Source organism: Heliangelus exortis, chromosome 11, assembly GCF_036169615.1.
Source record: "Heliangelus exortis chromosome 11, bHelExo1.hap1, whole genome shotgun sequence".
In the NCBI taxonomy this organism is placed as follows: Eukaryota; Metazoa; Chordata; class Aves; order Apodiformes; family Trochilidae; genus Heliangelus; species Heliangelus exortis.
The window spans coordinates 22,107,359-22,128,084 of NC_092432.1; the positions used below are offsets into that span (position 1 = coordinate 22,107,359).

The 20,726-nt window shown below is 35.8% G+C and overlaps 1 long non-coding RNA gene across 1 annotated transcript in view; it reads right to left on the reverse strand.

Annotated features, from left to right (window-relative positions):
• LOC139801229 (uncharacterized) overlaps positions 1–20,726 on the reverse strand; it is a 115,961-nt gene that overhangs the window by 58,318 nt on the left and 36,917 nt on the right. The window lies entirely within an intron of this gene.

Below are 20,726 nucleotides of genomic sequence, written 5' to 3' on the forward strand. Positions count from 1 at the left end.
AGGAAAGAGTTATGAAAAAGCTTTTCAAAATATGACCCATATTTAAAAAGAAACAGGAGGTCTCCATAGGAGTAGTACCACTGCCATCCTGGTCCAGAGATGTGAGTTAAGGTTTCTGTAGAGGAGAATCTGTTCTACCATGTTGATATCCGTGAGCTTTTATTTTGTCTTTGAAGACAGGCAAAGTGCTTATCCTCTTTCCTCACTGTGTAAGGGACTCAAAATTAGACACAACGTAAACACCATGTCACTGGATTCTCCAGTTTGAACTTCTCTATATCAGTGGTCCAATGAACTTCAGAGAAAAAAGGATTTGTTAAAAAAAAGTATGGATTGGTGACCCAAGAAAAGCTTAAGGGAAAGCAATTCAGTACTAAAGGGAATAATACTAAGGGTGATGGAGTTCTCAAACAAGCTGGCCAGAAATGTTCTGGTGTCTCCTCTATTGACTCTCAAGACACATCTGGATGCATTTCTGAGTGACTTGCCCTAGATGATTCTGCTTAAGCAGGGAGTTTGGACTCAGTGATCTCCAAAGCTCCCTTCCACCCCCTACCATTCTGTGATCCTATGACTAAGTGCAGGATCACTAAACCACAAAATAAGATGTCAGTCAGAGGCTGGATATTCAAAATTTAATTTCAAGAAGACGTCTATGATAGAAAGATACTTCCAATTATGATTTACATTTAATTCTAACAGCAATGCAAACAACAATCAGATACCACTTAATTCTTCTGAACCTTCTAAAAATCCTGAGGAAAACAGAAAATGAGAAAATGATAACTAGACAGGTTTGCCTAGATAGCCAAGGTATGCAAGCTCTTATTCAAAGAGTACATTTAGAAAATTTAATAATATTGATATGCTATCCATAGCTTCTTATTTATGTTTAGAATCTATAGATTATATTTTCTGCTCATCACAGGATGAGGAAATTTTAAAAATAAAAATTAACATAGAGAGTTATATGACTAAAAGTCACCAGAGAGATAAATGCTGTATCTTCACTATACTCAGCATAAAAAAAAAAACAAAAAAAAAAACAACAAAACATATCTGGATTGTTTCCTGTTGTAACAGAAGAAACCAAGAATAGCTGTACTTGGTCAAGCCAAAGGTACACAAAGTGCAGTATCCAATTTCCAGCTCAGATGCCTAAGGAAGACTTCAAGCATGGCAAGGACATAGTGATATTTACACAGAAATCTGTCTTGGCCACAAGCATGTTGTGGCTCAGGAACCAGAGATTGTCACTCTGTTGAATAGCTCTGTACAAGATTTTTCTGACTAGTACTAAGTTGAAACTTTTAAAAAATGCAGTATCTACAGTGTACTTCAGTGCTTAACAACATTGTATGAAGAGCCATTTCTACTTTGTTTTAGCTTAATCTGATATTCTGAGAGCCTCATTTGCTTTAAAATTAAAAAATAATCAGAGAACTTCTTGTAGCAGATAAAAGCTTGCAATAGACAGCTGAAGAACTTTGCATATTCAACATCTTGCAAGCAGAAAAATCTGCCCCAAAATGTCCTGTGGCAGAAAGAACTGAGGTTCCTTTCCCTGATCCTGCTCATTCAATTAGCCCAGACTACTGGGATAAGAATTTCTCAGTTCAGTATTTCCAAGTTACTATAACAAAAAAAAAAAAACAAAAAAAATAGCAGTTTTGTCACACATTTTAATGTTAGACTACATTTTTCTGAGATGAATTAACAACACTATCTAGACAGATAAAGATCAGCTGTTTCCCCTGCTTTTTTTTATGTCACTGAAAAAATGAGCTTGTCTGCAGACAAAGGTACCAAGACACACAATTTTTAAAGCACACCTCACTTATCCCAGTCCTTAAACAAAACAAATAGCCTGGGATACAGTGGTTTTCTCAGTATTGATTCACTCTGAGGTACTGTCACTATATAACAATTTAAATTCTACTCTTCTCAGTAGCCCTTCTGGGGGCAGAAAGAGCAAAAAACTGATCAGAAGAGCAGAGCAGCTCTGATCCATGATGATTTTTCAGGATTCACCTAGACCTGTTCTTAGCAGAACAAGTCTTTTACTGGGAATGTTAGCTTAATGCAGACATTCTTCCAACAAAAAGGATGCTCACAGTTCTGTCTAGGAGTACTAGCAAATAAGTTATACAGAAACGCATCATGCTGAAGACAAAGGCCACTTAATAGAGTGACAACTCAGTGTGCTACCTGGCATGCTGGTAGAATCAATAATCTAATAACTAATAATCAAATAACATCAGAATGTTCTGGTTCAAGCCAGCTACAACAACAAAATATCTTCTTGCTTCTAGCCCAGACTTCTGCTTCTACAGAACCAATATTGTTACTATCAGTAAAGGGATTTATTCCCTTTTTCTCCCCTTTGTTTCTTAGAAGCCAAATATTACTTTACGAGAAATAATGAATTAATAAAAACCCCTTTGAGTTGAATGATCACCTTGATCCTTGAAAAAAACTGTCTCGCAGCAAGCACGGGAAATCTTCCCCACTAGGTTGTTATAGAGATGCCACATCCTAGTGGCACAGCTACTGCATTGCCCCCAGCTGTTTAGTAGTTTCAGGAAGAGGGCTCTGTAAAGCTAAAGTCTTCAGAGACCACTATAAATTATGTGCTGTACATGAGCAAAATATAATCCCCCAAGCAATATGTACTCCTTGCCACATGAATTAATGTCTAAGTAGCCACGCTATTGGTTGTCAATCTTGTCATCACACCAGAAATATCAGCATCAACTAGAAGTTCATACAACATTTGTTGTTAACATCCAGTATTTTGAATCAGCTGTTTCTGCTGAAAGTTCATGTGCTTTCAATACTATTACTTGTACATCACCTTCAGTGTCAACCCCCATACACAATTAGGAAATAGCACAGAAACTTGTCAAGCAGCATAATACAGTATTATGTCTTTTAAAAATGTTGCATTATCAGGAAGAACTTGAAACAAATCTGGTTGGTTTAGTTCACATATTGTCAATATCTTACCTCATCAATCTCTTAGTGTGCTCTAGGAAGGCATTAAAAGTTGGTTTTAAGTTGCTAAATGAATGACCTGAAAGTGTCTTGACTACTGCTTAGTACAGATCAGCTGAAGAGAAGACAAGAAGGCCACCCAGAAACACCAAGTGTCATGACTGGCCTCCAGAATATTTTTATTCTTTTGCAATGCAAGGTAATAATTGCATCAGAGTTTGGCTTTCACATCTGCTGCTGGTTGAGATATCAGACTGGCTTTTCCAGCTTCAATCTGAGATACATTTTTGAACATTATTACTTCTCATGACCTAGTGTCAAAGTCTGGTAGAGAAAGTGAGCTAGTTGCATTATCTTCCAGTACTTAATATCAGTTTTGGGTAGAAAAAGCTGGTAACAATATCACATTTGCTACAATAAATTTTCAGAGGAATTTGTTGAAAATATCTCATATCTATGAAGAGTTAATTTAGAAAATGGAGTTATAAATTGAAGGTGTGCAGAGGAAAAAACACATGTGCAAACTCCTCAAGATGAGTACCTGAGCAGGTTCTATGGGACATATTCACAAGTAAATCAATTCCTCATATGGAAGTCTAGGTACAATTTTATCCCAGAGCCTGAATCCAAGTTTTCTCAATTTAAATTAAGTGACATTCTCATATTTACGATTCAGTAATCATTAAGCTGTGAATGGGTCCTGCAACACCACTTCATCTGCAGCTGCCATTGATTTCAGTAGATGCTTTGCATCCTGAAACTGAAATTGAACTCTGAGCCTGCTCTAGCATTTTGCTCAAATTGTACTACAGTACAAAAATGAAAGCACTTAACTCTTCAAAAATGGTTTTGATTATTTTGATTTTAAAACCTCAATATCTAGACTGTCACTAGTAAGTGTAGCATGTCAGGAAATACCCCCAACGGAAAGTAAGAAATGAAGAATAATTAACAACTGAAAGTGAAGCTTTACTTGTAATAACGGAGTCAAAAAAGCATGACACAATTGTTATGGATCTCTACCCCCTCCCCTTTATGAGATGAGGCAAATGACTGCTGCATGCATATCTAGGAAATTTGACTAGCAGTGTGTGCACTGTCACAGAGATTACATGGTTGATCCCCATTCCAGAACCTTTTTGCATTCTAAAAATGAAAAATCCCTCTTTATTTTCAGCTAGGGAGATACTAACAAATATTTAACCAATCTAGAGAAGCAGATTTTAAGGCACAGAAGTGGACATAGTCCACAATGAAAATAAATTTGGTCTCTTTTTTACTGGCCACCAACCTATATAAAGTGTTTTGCATATTTTTCCATGACAGAAGAATAAGAGAACATGTATATTCTTTCTTTCTGATTAAATGCTTCATGTAACACTTGTCTAACAGCAGGAACAGTATTGTACCCTCGTTGTTCAAGTATGCATGCATGCAAAAAACCCCATCCCTAAAAAACAATACAGAAATATTGTTCCCCATTACTGTCATTGGGATTTCAAGGTACTTTCAACTGAAAGAGCAACTTCCAAGAGACATTAGGAGTTCAATAGGGGGTTAAACACTCCAAAGCTTTTCTACTCTCTGAGGCTTTTTGAGGCTTAGAAAAGAGGAAGGAGCTAAGATTCTGGTTCTAATTATTACAGAAATTTTGAATGAATAACTACGAGGTGATGAAGACCTGGTAGCACTTTAACATGTTCCCTGATTTTCAAAGCTGGAAGCAGAAAAGAACTGGTGCTGTAGGTGGAACTTAGGTTTTTCTGAGGTCTATTTTTATTAGTTAGTGCAAATAACTAAGACTACTGACAATGGGTTCTTTCTCGAAAGTTTATTATAAGTCTGGAAAATTTGGTCTTATCTACCATTTTCTTTTTCACTGCAATGGAAAGTCTAATTTTTTGTGTCTCAAGCTGCTTGACTATCAGGAGATAGCTTATATTTTCTAACCCTCCATTAATTAATTATTGCTACTTATACAGCAATCTGAGTGCTTTCAGAAGATCACCATCAGAGAGCTTATTAAAAATATGCATTCTTAAAGTGCATCCGAGTTCAGGACTTCAAATTTATTCATATTCATTTAAGAGCCTGACACTTAGGTTCATATATAGTTAATTTTTGAATACTAATGTCAACATCTGAGCAAAGCTAACTTGTACTCCTGTATTAGTACGCTTGATGTTTGAAAACAGTATTAGCTGTTAAATAAAATAGTGATTGTAATTGTCTTTATTGTCTAAGTAAAGGAAAAGCATTGTGATAAAGTTCATAAGCAAAGATTTATGTTTCTGCAAACGATACCATCTCTGCCTGTGACAATTAGGAGCTTCAGCAGTGCAATTATGTAGTTACTGTTGCTTCTAAGTTGAGTGGAAAGTCAGAACTGCAACCCTTCCCAGGTAGGAATGAACAAACACACATCACCTTTTTTTCCTGTAATATCACATCATGCCTTTAATCACCCAAAATACAGAAAGCAAAAAGTATGTCTAAAGTGAGGGTTATGAATTTAAAAAAAAAAAAAAAAAAAAAAAAAAAAAAAAATCACTTGAGTTTGTTCCTTATCGCTAGTACTGCTCAATAAGCTATACCATCAGCTCAGTTAGCTATGCCATCAATTTACAGATTAGAACATCTGAATTCCTCTTTTAGTCTAAAATTGCAGTAAAAGCAGCGAAAGAAAGAACGATTGACCTTTTTCATTAATTATTTAATTAACCCCGACTAGAAAAGCACCATGCTATCTGAGTCCCTGAACACACTGGTTACTGTTGCCCAGAAGGCACTAGAAATGCATCTCCATTTAAAAAGCAGACGAGTTGCCACACACACAAATGTATTCTCAGAATAGCAAAAAGCTGGAACAGGTGCAGTTGGGCAGGGAACTGCATGTGTACAGAGGCATGTGACAGAGGATCTAGCAGGAGTCCAGCTCTATGACATCAGGCACTCTCCTACAGCTTTATCTCCAGATATTCACTTTATATGTTTATCTGTTTGCAATTAAAAAAAAAAAAAAAAAAATAGGTCAAACTCCCAAACGGAGTCATCTCTTCAAGTAGGTGCCAGAATAATTCATCCCAGGAAGCAATACAACTGACTGAATCCATACGGGCCCTAATTCATTTGTCACTTTTGTGAAAGATACCAAATAGAAGACCAAATAGAAAAAAAAAATAGAAATGCTGCATTGCATGATCTTTAAGTTGTGAGCAAAAGTAACATTTTTAGCTTAAGATACAAATTATTTCCCATATTATAAAACATGGGATGAAATATACAATTAATTCTAAATTAAGCTGAGTTTCCTTGAACTAAGTATGAAAATTATACACTGATTTTACAAACTCACGATGTAATGAAGTTTTATTTTAAAACAAATCTGTCATATCCAAGAGTAGTTAATCAAAAGGGATCGATTTCTGACAGCTGTTACAGTTTGAAAAGTTAATATCCAGGAATTTTCTATTTGTTTTAAAAAGCATCTGTTTCTAGAATGTGTAAAGTTTTGATAAAGCTGAGATAATTTATCTGCTTTCATTTTGTACAAAGCTGCTCTTAATATTCTTATCATAAAGTACTGCATGTTAAATAGAATGACTTTATCATGCCATCACTTAAGCAAAATCATTGAAATCAGGTGGGTTTTTTGCTCCACAACAGACTGATATGATCCAGTATCATCTTACTTGCAGTGAGAAAGTAAAACTAATAATGTATCACTGTAGAAAACAAAAAGAAAAGGCTGTTTTGTGCCAATCTATTTATAAATAGATTGCCCACTGAAAAAAAGAACAATTGTGCTTTATAAACCATACTTAAATTTATATTTAATTCTACCATAGATTAAAATTTATTACCTTGTTCAACTAGCTACTTGGAGAAAGTGAGTTACAGTAAAAGATTTCTCTCAGACTGTGTCCTTCTCACCCTGCATCTTATTTACACATTTATTCAGCTAAGTTTCAAATTGCCACTATGCACACACAAATAACAACTTCAGTGAATCAGCTGTTTCTTGAGCCAGAGGAAAACCTGAACTGGCTTCCACAAACCAGACATCTTCCAAAACAGGTGGAGCTAATGATTTTTAGTGGAAAGAGAGGGAGGGGTAGTGTTCTGGTACAATTTGGTAAAAAAGAGCAGTCGTTCTGGCACTGAGGTCAAGGAGAGAGGTGTGAAAAACTACATGCTTGAGCTGAGCAGTATGCTGGGGTGGGAGGAAGGAAAGTGACAGAAGTTTCATTACCTCATAATTTAGTGATCCTTTATCCCATTCTGGGAATGGTTTATTTGACAACATATTTGCTGTCCCTAAATATATATTCAGAGAAAACAGAATATATATGCTTGTTTGCAAATAGTATGAAAATAGGATAAATACTATGGCAAGAGGGAAAAAAACCAGAAAGCAAAATGCACATTCCGAGATACAACCAAAGTGGTTGCTCTCATTCTGAAAACTCCTGCAGTGAGACCACCTGAATTTAACTCCAAGATCTGTGGGTACCTCATTTCATAGGCTTGGAAAAGGTAAATCCCTTCTTTACAACTTACTTTCTTCAGTTATGTTCCCAGATTATCAGGACATTCTCTGTTATTTCTTCAGGGTGACTGGTGCTTGCATATGCCTTTTAGTATAGAGTTTGTAAAGCTTTTTGTCAAGAATATTGCCATTCTCAGAAACCACACATTTACATATTGGGAAGCTTTTTATCCTTTTTGTTATTTACATAGTTACACTCAAGTATCCTGAAAGCATTTGCACAGCTCATGTGGAAGCTAAATTATGATACATACAAGAGAAATACTAGAGGAAAGCACTTGAAGTTAGACCACAAGGATATAGAAATTAAACCAAGGATCTGGAAAGAGAAATTTGGCTTGTATATGGGGTATAATTTCAACACCAGAAGTGTTAACCAATGAACACAACTTGAAAAGAATCCTGGGTTGGAAACTTGTTTCAGTACCCACAGCTTGAAATTGGCTACTAGGGAAATCTGAGTGCCAAACAGACAGTAGTGATTCTCCACCCCCTTCTCATCAGGAACAAAAATATTTTTTGACTCATGAAAATTCTTTCAAAGTGGAACATTCTAAAGATGAGAACGGTTTATAAAATACAGATGAAATTCTAAAATTATATAGTGTCAAATAAGAATGAGTCAAACAAATAAACCAATTCCATTCACCAAGGTAACATCTAGGAGAATCTTCCATGTTGCCAATTCTGCAATTCCCCCCCAAAGCCAAGAACTTCTTTAAGGTTTTATAATACTAACAATAGGCAGAGAAATACAATATCTCCACATTGTGATGAAGGTTCCTAAGTATTTTTGCATGTAGTACCTGGTAAAAATTCTGTTTGTCTACAGTTGAAATGTGTCCATGTCTGCCTGGAACATGGCAGCGGTGCAAAGGAAAACAATTAATAGTACCTGAAAATCTTATGGAGCTTCTCTCTTGTAAGCAGGTAGTTGAAAATTTAACATTTCTGCAGTTTCACTAACTCTGTGTTTCAAGATGATGGGACAAAGATATTCTAGATATTTCCTCTGCCAACACAGGGCTGTGATACTATATATACCCTGCACTTGTTCCTGGTTTATTTAAAAATGCAAACCAAAAACCTTAGTGATGAGAAATATTGTGGCTCCTCTGCTTTTAATGTGTAGTCATTGGATATCCTTGACCTGATATTCCAATTTCAAGCACAGATTATTGACAGAAGTTCAGGCACAGAATTTCAAAAGCTTAGCTCCTCTAAAATCTGCATTGCTTTGCTCTGATGTTTTATACAATTAGCTCATTTAGAACTCTAAGTTGCTAAAAAAAAAATTTGGAAAACATGGAATTGCTAAGATATTAATCTGTTATCAGTTGCTTCAAGATAGGAAAACGAGGTGATAAAATAAATTAAGATGAAAGCTTCCTAGAGAATTAGAGAAATCTACTGCCAAGTTTAAATCTCTATCTCCTTCATGTTCTCCTACCAAAGCCACAGACCTTTAGGAGAATTCCACCAATGATGATTGCAGTTACGGTGCTCTAAAACATAACCATTCCTTTTTAAAAATGAATTTGCAAAATTTTCATTTTTATTTCAGATTTTACCTTTTCCTAAACCCCGGTCAGAGCAGAAATAAGTAGAGGTCATGAACTCCAACTTTGTTGGAAGTTTAGTCTCTAAAATAATTACCATATAACACTGTCATCTTGCCAGGAACATCACTCCTGACTTGATCAAACTAGTATTCAATTTGATCTTCCAGTTCACAACAGGCTACATCCTGCTCCAGCAAAAAAATTTGGTGAACCAAACTCAAGGGATATATTAAAATATATATCCAGGTATATATTAAAATGACAGTTCTAAGAAATAATTTGAAGACTAAGTGAAAGATTTAGATAGAGTAGTGTGTTATCAGAGCTTTCTCAACATATAAAGCATATGTTCACCCCATGTCTCAAAGCCATTTCTAAAGGACAGCTTCTTCAGATTACTCTGCAAAATCATGGAAGAGTTGCCTGGAGATAGTATCAGAATGGATATACTTTAAAGTAAGCTTATGACTGTAACTGAGATAGGTCCACACTTCACAACAAAGCCTTGACTTGTCACATAAGGTCTGCGGCTTTGCTGCACTATTGCAAACTCATGAAAATTGCAGAGCTATCATGTTTCAGTTTTACGTAATTGCTAAAGTAAAAATGTAGGCATTAGTCAGAAAAATTATAGCAGTTTCTTCTTTTTGTTGCTGGCCAAGGCAAGATATGTAGAAAACAAGTTCTATCACCTAAAGGTTGCTTGGCAACCTATTTAAAATAGCAGGTCTCAGTTTATCTGCTAGTACACATTTTTGAAATAAAATAAGCACTGGTGCTTTCTGGTGGTCTTACCATATAGGCCAAGTACTGAATCAACTAGGAAAGTATAGAAAAACAAGACAAAGACCTCCAGCCTTATCACCTCTGCACGCAGAACTGCAGCAAATAAAAGGTAAAAGAAGTTTGCATGTAAAGTAGCACTGGGACTGCTTTACCTCATCAACTGATTGTTTTAATTTCCACAACTGCTGGTTTTGCACTTTCCGTAAGTACTATAATGCTCAGACACTTCAGAAAAAATCCAGGAACTCCTGGCAGCTCAGAGGATTTACCTATGTGGATGTCAGATATTCCTCTGTTATTAGGACCCAGGGTGAGTTTAATCTACAAAGAGATCAGTTGGCCTACATCATTAACACACTTCTACTAACAGTGGATAAACCAGTTTTAAATTACCAGAAGTTGCATCATTATGGATTATTATTTTAGCATTGTTAGCCTTCTATAATATGATGTGTCTCCCACTGGAATACTGATTAAAATAGGAACCAGATGTGCTTTTCATGACCAGATTGAAAAAGATAAACAACCAGAAAATCAATTCAAATAAAAAGGATGCCCTAGGGGTGTTTCTCAAAACTGAAGAGGGAGAGCATATGTATCTTTGAGAAGGGTGGAGCTGGAACTGAAAAACACTCAAAACCAGAACCCTCTTTTTTCACACACATGAAAAAATTTTTAAGAAACATAAAACAAACTAGTTCTTCACCTATTCAGACACCTATTTTGATTATGTTCCAGTGCAACACTATCTTAAAATCGGATGCACTAGCCAAAACTAAAACGAAAAATCAGTGTTTTTAGTTTTGGTCATAAATCCACAAGAAATAAAGCTCATTGGAAAAAACAAACAAACAAAACAAACAAAAAGCCCCTAATTTACATTAAGACCTCAGCAATTTAGAGGGATAACACTTTCGTTTACTGGCCTGTAAATACAATACAAAGGTTCCAAAAGTTCTCTATCTTCAGCTCCAGAGAGCCACTGAATGGAAGCCTCATATTCATGCCAATCCTGACGGAAGCTCTTTTTCTGCTAAAGCCAGGATAGTATATGCAATCCCTAAGACTGAGTATGATTTAAGGGTACTGTTTTACAGAGCAGACCAGCTGTTTCTTCACATGCATTAGAAAAGAGCAACATTTTCATTCAGAAAGGAACACAGATCACAAATGAAAAAGGAAAGTACAGGTCCAATCCTCAATGCACCAACTGGGGTAGCTTTACTGCAGCTGTATTTTTTTCTCACCTGCACCTTTACAACTAGGCTAGGAGCCAGAGGCCCTGAAGAAGGTGTCTGTCTCCTTTGACAAACATGGAAAAGAATGGATTTCTTTACTTGGTTAGAAAAAAAATAATTAAAACAAAAATTTAAATTTGAAAAAAGGATCTATTTTTGACTTAATCTACCTTGATTTCAGAAGAATGAGAAGAGAGACCAGGTTGGCCCTGCTCAGCACGAACTAATGACTGCAGTCCCAGTTTCACCAGGTCATCTTGCTGCATCTGAGAGTCACTTTCAGCAGGAAAAGCATAAACCATGCAATCAGGCCTGCTAAGCTAGGCTTGAAGTAGCACATCATATAAATGCAGAAGAGAAATTATTTCTAGTTTTCACGAAGAAAACACTTTCAGGTATCAGTGTGAACAAATCTTTGTCACTGTATGGTACAGTAATTACTTCATCCCTAGAAGTCCTTCACTGCAGATTACCAAAGTTAAAATACATTGAACACTCAATATATTACACAAAATTTAGAAACTAAAGATTCCTTGCAGTGCAGCCTAATACATACTTGGTTTGCCAAATGACTATATATTTCTTCTAGAGATGGTTTGAAAAAGCAAAACGAGATGAATGTTTATACCAGACATTCATTGATTCCTCCCTGCACTTCTTTTAAATGGACTCCAGGATACTAGAGTATACCTCCAAGTATTCTAGCTTCTGTTTCTTCTGACATACTGCATACATTGGGACTCTATTACTTTCCTTTCTTTGAGACATTTTCTGCTATGATACAGAGGTTGTTAGAAGAGTACCAGGTAAAATTCTTTGCCCCTTGCACTGAAGAAAGAGACAGAAGTACCTTGACTTGACATTGCAAACATCCCTTTCAAGGTAAAAGAAACAGTATTTCTAAGAGAAAATAATTTGTAATGGAATAAATGTCAGCTTTGGGTTTCTCTTGCAAAGGTTCTGTGATCCTACGCTTCCTCCTCCCCACACTAAAAATCATGTAAATCAACAATTGTAACTATCAACTACTTGGAAAGCCAAGCACACTGAACTTGGGCAACACTAAAATTAACATTGTTCATGTAACCTTATTTAAAGTTCTGTGTGTATAGGGCTGATCTTTTCTTTGCATTATCACAGCTGTATAACCAGGTACTCCTGTAAAAGCTATCTTATTTCTGTTGCAGTAATGACTATCAAAATCATGTTGGTCTGGGGGACTACTGCTAAAACCTCACATGCCTCATAGAAGAATGTAACAATTGTAAAAAGCCCCAGATTTTAGGATAGCTTGAGAGATCTCTCCCTCCTTCCACAGGGTTCTCGATCAAAAGAAAATAAAAAAAAGATATTAAAAGTTTTATTCACCAACAGGAACAATCAGGGAGGCCACAGCCGATTTACTTTAGCTGAAAAACTAATCTGTAACTCCGGATTATAGAATACATGTTTGATAAAATATTCACCAGAGACTTTTTAGAGACCAAGAATTCATACCATGCACTGCCAATGTATTGTTCATCTCTCACAATACTATGAAACAAACAAATAAACAATGGCATGATCTTCAGAGAGGAGTTTCATTGAAATGTGGTTAACTAGCAAAAAACTGCTTGTCAAAATTCTTGACAAAAACCCAAAACTTTTCAGTAACTTTCTTAAATATTTATATCTTTTATACCTTGTATTTATACACTGTGGTTTTCAGTCAACAGGATTTAAAAAAGCAAGCTTGTTCAGTTGACTTCCATGTGAAGGAACTGCCACATTCTATAGCTTGATATGATGTAGTTCAGCACAGTATCTTCAGCATTGGAGTTGCTACACCTACTCACTATGAGAGAATTTTTCACAAAATCTTTTCTTTCTGGGAAAAATAAAAGGAGCTGGGCTTTTGCTGGTTTGTTTTGTTTTCATTTAGAAAGTATCTGGAGAAATCAATCTGGTGTATGTATATTTATGGAACAGATAAGAAAAGCAATTTTCAGGGTATTAGTTATGAATTCTTTTATGGAGTTACTATTTGTGGTCAGTGTTCTCCAAAATTACATTATTTCTACTGCTTAAGTGAATAACTAGTACTCTTAGGAAAAGCAATTCCTCAAACTTGTGTTTCACACGAATGCCAGCTTTTCATCCATGGTGTACAGGGCAAAGCTATCTGCAACATTTAAGTCATTGAAGCAATAAGGCTGTATTCATGCAGTCTGCTGACAGAATCAGGTCAAAAAAGGTTTTCTGCTACAGAAAAGGTACTCTATTAAGTACAGCAGAGCCAAGAGAGATGCAAGAGGTACAAACTAGACAGATGTCACAGATGCACTGAACTCAATTATTATAGAAAAGTGATAAGGAGAAGTTACCGCTACATTAGACAAATTCCTGTTAGGAAACCAAGTTTTCCCTCTTCTTTTGTAGGATTAAAGAAACTGTCTGCCACGGGAGAAAAAAGGAATGCACAGATCCCTTAATCTTAGCTTCTACCCCTTCCCACCCACCCCCTTTTATCACCTCCTAACTGTTCTGCATTCCAGCTTTGCATAACAGTAGTATTTAGGTTTGTGTTGAGATTATTATACTTCCAATGGACGGTTTTTGTCAAAAACAAATGTGAAAAACTAGAAATTTATGTTAAAGGGGTAGAAATTATTTTGTAATGAGATAGTTACAATAAGGAAAGTAAGCCAGGATTAAACAGATAGAACAACATCAGTTCTGATTAAGATCTGTTTTGAAGCCTGACCTTCATCAGTTGCTGACAAAATTCAGTCCTTGCTGATGCCACAAGCAGTCAAATAACATCTCATAGAGCAACAGCTGCTGCGGGAGATATTTAAACTCTTGGAAGTACAGCTGTTCAGAGATAGAAGGGATCACTCCTTCAGTCTCGAGAGCTGCATTAACAGAGCAGCAGGATGGTGCTATTTACTTATAGTATAAACTATCTGGTAATCCTGGGCCTAGGCATCTTACACTGCAGTCAGATTGAAATGAACAGTGTCCCATCTTGCCCATCTCTCTTGTGGGAGCTCTGCAACTCTGAAGCTTTGGCATAGTCTCAGTTTGCCTTGCGACTTCAAATGCAGAAGTACTTGGACACTTTTGCTTCTTTTTAAAATTAGAAGAACTGACTCACCAGTCCATGCCTACCCTAGATGCCTCAGGAATGATGCTGACATGCTTGTTCTAACCCTTGATATAGTGAATTACACTCAGATCCCTAGCATTTTACATTCTCCTTTCACACCCTTGCTAGATTATCAAATGATTATTCTGGCCTGAATATACATAGATTTAGTAAGATATCATGGACTTCATTACCAGCAAGTGAGGGAATGGAAAAAGTGAGGAAATGGGGTGGAGCTCACTCTGTAAACCAATTACTAACACAGGTTCTCTAGGAAAGACACTCTTTTATTAGATTCCCTCAGTTCAGCAAATGCTTATCTACTATTCAAATGGTAAACAGATGGAAAACCTTCCTTTTTGTAACTAAGTGGAGTCCCTATCTCTGACAGATGAGTAATAAATAATACAATCATCTCTGGAATGGCTTTTTCTAAATCTAGTGGAGAGTTATTAACTCTCTACAAACAGCACAGCTTCACAGGGGACAGGGTATTTTTTCCCTACTTTGTTTTGCTTTAAGACCACATGTAATAATAGGCCATATAGTCAGCTGGAGGTTAGGGAAGGTTTTACTCCAGCTGTTTCCTAACAAATATTAAATACATAGTAGTAATCCAGTAGCATTTCTGCTATATACAATCTTACATTGTGTTACTTGGCATGTTTGTACTGACTGTACCAACCTACTCTATAGCCTTTGTACAGAATAGAGCAAGCCACTGAAAAAATGTCTAATTAAATCTCAATCTCAAGACTTAATTTGCAGCTAACATAGAATTATGTTAAAATTATGTTAAAGCCCAGGTGAATCCTGGACTTGCCGAAGTACATAGAGATGCCCACAGCTTACTTTAATACCTTTGATTTGGTTGCCTGTGTGTAGTATGATTCAGACTTGAATTTTTATCATCATTCTTTTCCTCACCAGTTCCCTCCCTGATTTAATGTACAAGATGGATAACTAGAAGTGGTATCTTTTCAGACAGCATTAACAGCATTAGTAAAGTTTCTACATAGAGAGTGATATGTGTGAGCCTAAGTTTTTAAAGTTCCATCATAGGAGCCTTTTTATACCTACAGTGTGCAATAAGTACAAGATGCATTGGATCTATCATGCCTCTATAGCTGGAGAAACAGTTTTAGAAGATGGCTGTAAGCACACAGAAGCACTGAATATTTGAGGCCATGACAAATTTGCAATGTAGGCCCATAGACAGATGAAGAAATTGCTTCTCTGTAAAGCTCCCTTTCATTTTAGGATTTTGGAAAAGTTGCCATTTTATTTTCCTTGTCCACTCTCTCATAAACTCCATACTTATGCCCCTGTCCCTTCCTCAACTTCACCCAGCTCCCTTTCTGAACCTTCCCTCTTCAGTGCTGGCCTCTCTCTTCCTCTGCACATTTCTGGCAGTGCCCAGACCCAGTCTCCTAATTAAATTCTAGTGCTTTCCATGTCCAAATAATTTTTCTCCAAACTCTGACAACTTTTTTTTTTTCTTTGACTTGAAATAGTAACACCTTTACATCAGAAGATGCAGTGCTTGGTACACTGCCATCTAACTGGATGCCAATGGGTAGTTACTGGAAGTCTACTAACAATTTCAGCCTTGCTATGTTTTCATCAAGGAGAGCAACTTGCAACTTGAGGGGCAAATCAAAGACAGGACCATTTAATTTGCACAATATGGTTCTTTTCCATTACCAAATTTTAACTGGAGATATAAAGAAATACTTGAATAAGAGGATAATTTTCCATTCTCATTCTCAATCAATCTTTATTCAATCAGGTATTTGAGTAGTATTAGCAAATCAATGAAGCCACATTCGAAACTAGAGGAGAAAAAAAAAAATAGTTGAAAACCATCCTCCAAAATCTGCCTTCAAGTGGGCTCCGATTAGGAGGAATTCCTTTTTCCAAAATTAAAAGAGCAGCAGATAGACAGGGTAATAATGGATTCATATTATTCTGGCAACCAAGCTTTATATTTGTTATAGATATTATAATTAAATTGTTTTTATATGGTCCATAAATATTTAACCACCACATAAATCACAATAATAGCTATGGCCCGATGTGAAGAGTTGAGAGTTTGTTTGACCACTTAATAAAAAAAAAAAGTAATGTCTTGAATTATATGTAATATACCTATGTATAACTACAATCCAAGTTAAAAGCTAAATATTAATACCTTACTTTATATTTATTGATACTGAAGTAAAATTTAATGATTACATATAAAGGCACAGGAACAATGGTTTTCAGCAAGTTACTAAGAAGATACTTCAGCAAAGTTCCACAAACCTGTCTTAAAGCTGATTCTTAACCAACCATCTTTGTTTATAAAAAGATGCTACATATTTTAAAATATTTTTTAAAAGAATATGTTTTTAATCAGGCAGAAGAAATCACTACATGGTAGATAATTTGTTAAAAGTAAAATTTGTATTCAAACATATCAACATGTTCACTTCAGAGAGAGAGACCACTGAACTTCATTTGTAGTAATAAGGAAGATAAAATAAATGGTTCTTTATATTTTCTTATATCAGTTATGTACTTTTTTGCATCTCCACCAAAAATTTACTATTACAATTCAATTCTCCAACATCTTTGGCTATGAAAGTCACAATCTGAATGTCCATATTATGTCATCACAAGGAGGATTCCCTGAAGTTGAGGGTTATATCAAGCTATGAATAAGAAGAGCTATCATAACCATGTACTGTGTCAACTCCACTCAGAAAAGGATTCATCTGGCTGCCATTATTTTTTAATTCCTTCTCCTTCAAATTTCAGTGTCATGATACTCCATCGTCCTAGTGAAAAAAGCCCTGGTGGCTTTACCTTTCAAGTTTATTACTGACTGAACCTAAGGTATTCCCAGCCTTTGTTTTCCCCAAAATAAACTGTATGAAAAACATTTGCTGTAGCTAAATAGCAAAGAAAGAAGTTAAATAGTTGTCAACAATTTGATAGCTTGGTTTTGTTGTTTTGTTTTTTTTGTTTGGTGTTGCAGTTTGGTTTTTTTTCTAGTGACTGTATATCAGTCGTCCCATTTGAATTTTCCTGTATATTTAAATCGTCTCATTATGATCCAGGTGAATAGGAGAAAGCAAAGAAATTAATGACATTTAAGGGATGTGTTTTGAAAATTGCTAGGAAAATTTTTTTGTCTAACTATTATGATTTTAGTAACCCATAATAGGTACTAAAAACAAAACTACAGTCCTATAGTTAGAAAAAGGATTCATAATTACAGGTTTTAATAATAAGTTTACAACCTGAAAAGATAAATCCAAACTGAAGTGCCATATTCCTTTTTAGTTTTTACTGCCTTGTTAAACGAGTTTATTTTGTATGCATGTTGCTGTGTTTTTCACATATCCATGTTGACAGAAGATTTCCCAAACAGTAGCACTTTTCTTGAATCTTCTGCATGCAGCAAAAGTCAACCTTGATCTAATCCTGAATTCTGAGATCAGGGAACCACAGAAAAAGATTTAACCATAAGAACATTTAGCACCTTCATATCCGTGGAATTTTTTCCATAGGACCTTCCAGTCCCATTTTAGCTATTGCTGCAGGGCATTAAAATCCAACATCTTAGGTTTAAAGTCTGATACAGAGATTTTTATCTTCCTACTGTCCTAAATTCTGAAAGGTCTGGAAGACATTCTAAACAAAGTTGAACTGGATCAGGGAACAAGCAGCAGCAGAATGGTAGTTTCTTAGCAGGTATGTGTTGCCCTGAGGGCAAGCTGGGAGGGTTTTTTTTAGAAAGGTTGCATTCATGACCCAATGTTAAACCTGAGTGGTGCTTACTACAACAGGCCAGCTTGGAGACTACAAAAGCATGGATCACCTATAGTCATGTTTTCATCTAAAAGTACAAAAAGTCATTTCCTATGTGGGGGGAAAGGGAATAGACTTTATTAAGCTGTTTCAATTGAACTGGATACCTATGCACAATCTTCATAATTAGAAGTGTTTGTAATTAATTTAGCTTTTTCTTTTCAGCATGTGCAGTGTAACAATCTTGTAAACAAGTATCTCTCACTTAGGAAGCAGGAACCAATGCACAGGCTTGCACAAAAGTAGGTTTAAATATGAAAAAAGATGGCTTATGCCACACGTATGATGCTCACTTTCATGTGATCCTGATACCCAATACATTTCTTCAAATACAGTTTTGCCAAAGAAACACACAATCACTAGCATTTTAGATAGATGATTTCTATATTTCATTAAGGACTCATAAAGCATGCATGTTTGTAAGAAGACAGAGGAAGAAGCACCAGTCAAGCTAAATATTCCATCAGACTAAACCAAGTAAATTTGAGAGAGATAATAGGTATGATTAAGTTAAACAGAAATGTGTTGGATCACTCAAGGCATCAGAAATTTATGCAGAGTCCTGAATTGCATATGCAGACCCAGATGGATTTCTTTCATTAAAAAATAAGGTGCTGTACTTGATGTATAGAAATACATATAATTGTGTGGTTAAATAGAACTGCAGTTAAAGCACTGTGGAAAAAAGTTGTTCTCTAATTAGAAAATACGAAGATATTAATATCAGCAGTAATTAAAGGTTAACTGCATTATTCACTGAGTAAAATTACAGCTAGTGCCCTATTTGAACTGTTTTTCATTTATTCTAAATACAAAACTTCTTAAAGATGTGAACTGAAGCACCACTTAAACACACAGCAAGTGATTTGTTTTTTCAGAGCCATGCCTATGCCTAGACCTATGCCTAGTACCTCCACCTTTCTGGAACTGAGATCTCAGGCATGTATTTTTTCTCCTCTGTGAGACACAGTAAGTTAGCAAGGAAAGAGAAAAATTAAAAATCATATGGGTATGAAAGCAAGTTAGTATTATGCATAACAGACTCAGAATATTTTAAAAAATAAATTCTACTTGCATCTTACTTTGCTGAGTAAAACACAGATTAATTTTTATCCCCAATTGCTTTCTTTATAATACACAACAGATAAGCCTTGTGAATACCACAGATTTTTTTCATTGCTGTCATTCTGAATTCAGACGGTGGAATGGATCAGAGAACATACTGATATAAATCCTGTAAATGTCCTGGCAAAAACTGCAACTAGGAATCACTTCATTCCCCACTTCTTTTCAGAATGGTGGTCATGGGTTGATAAGATACAATTCAAACTGGAAATAAGTGTAATCACCATTTACAAGAGTTAACTTAATAAAAGTCAGTTCTTTATACTGCAAGAATGCAGCCTTTAGACGTCCTAAGCACCATACCTTTCATACCAGAAAGGTTCATATATTGAGCCTTTTGTTGAGCTACAAAAATTCAGCTGAGCCACAGAATCTGGAGAAGAGCCCAATATGCTGAAAAGGAGTTAATGACAGGAAAAGTTGATCAACTTTGGACTTCAAATGAAATGGTTAAAACCAGAATGAAAAGCAAGTGACAAATGGGATTAATCTAAGTGAGCACTGAAAAGGAAGTTGAGGATTTTAAGGAAGGAAATGACTCATTCTCTGTTTGTGTATAGGAAGGGCTGAGTAACAGAAGATCTCCTGGTGTCATACACCTTTATGATCATTTTGGATCCCTCCAGTGAAAACCCCTGATTTACCTATATACCCCTTACCACAGGGTGTAATGTATGTACTCCCTGTGCTTTTTAGCTGCCTCTACATTTCATTTTTAAGCAGCAACTGTTACAGATTTTTAGAGAGAGGAAGGAGTGAGGGTTGGATAAAAGGGAATGATAAACTCCATTATAATAAAGTATAGACAAATAAAGGTAAGTAAACTTTTCTTAATACATGGATTAATTGTAGTCTTTCCTTGTGCACTATAATTTCCTTCAGGGTCTGATGCGAATTCACATAACAGAGTAGAAAGTGAACAGGATAAGGAGCTATTGACAACTTAGCTCCAGTACATTTTACAAATACTTTCACTAGAAAAGAGAACATAAGGGAGAAATGGAATAGAGATTTTGGATAGAAGACTGGTACTAAAGATGGAGATAAGCTCACAGGAGCCAAAAACCAGGCACGTCTACCCATTATTGTGATTATCTATATTTTAAGCCTGCTGGTCACCCATTGGTTGGTGTGCAGTATATTAAGGAGTTTTCTTGCATTGCTGCCACTTTTCATTCTTGTGTTGTAAGTTTCAAGAATTAAAAACTACATTTGCTAAGGAAGGTTGTTCCCTGGCAGTAATTATTCCTTCATGCTGATACAGGCTGTGTTTGAATGTCAGACTTTGAAACATCCAAATACATATTCTCATTTTCACCTAGTGGTTGGTCAAACAAAATAACAATGATTTTTTGTGCAGTTGTTCCTTTTTCCAAGTCCATGATATAAAAATATATTGCATTATCTATAATGGCCACAGCACACCCTTCTCCACAGTACATAATGGACCCACATGTTTCATATAGCCATCGGAAAGGCACTAAGCAGAC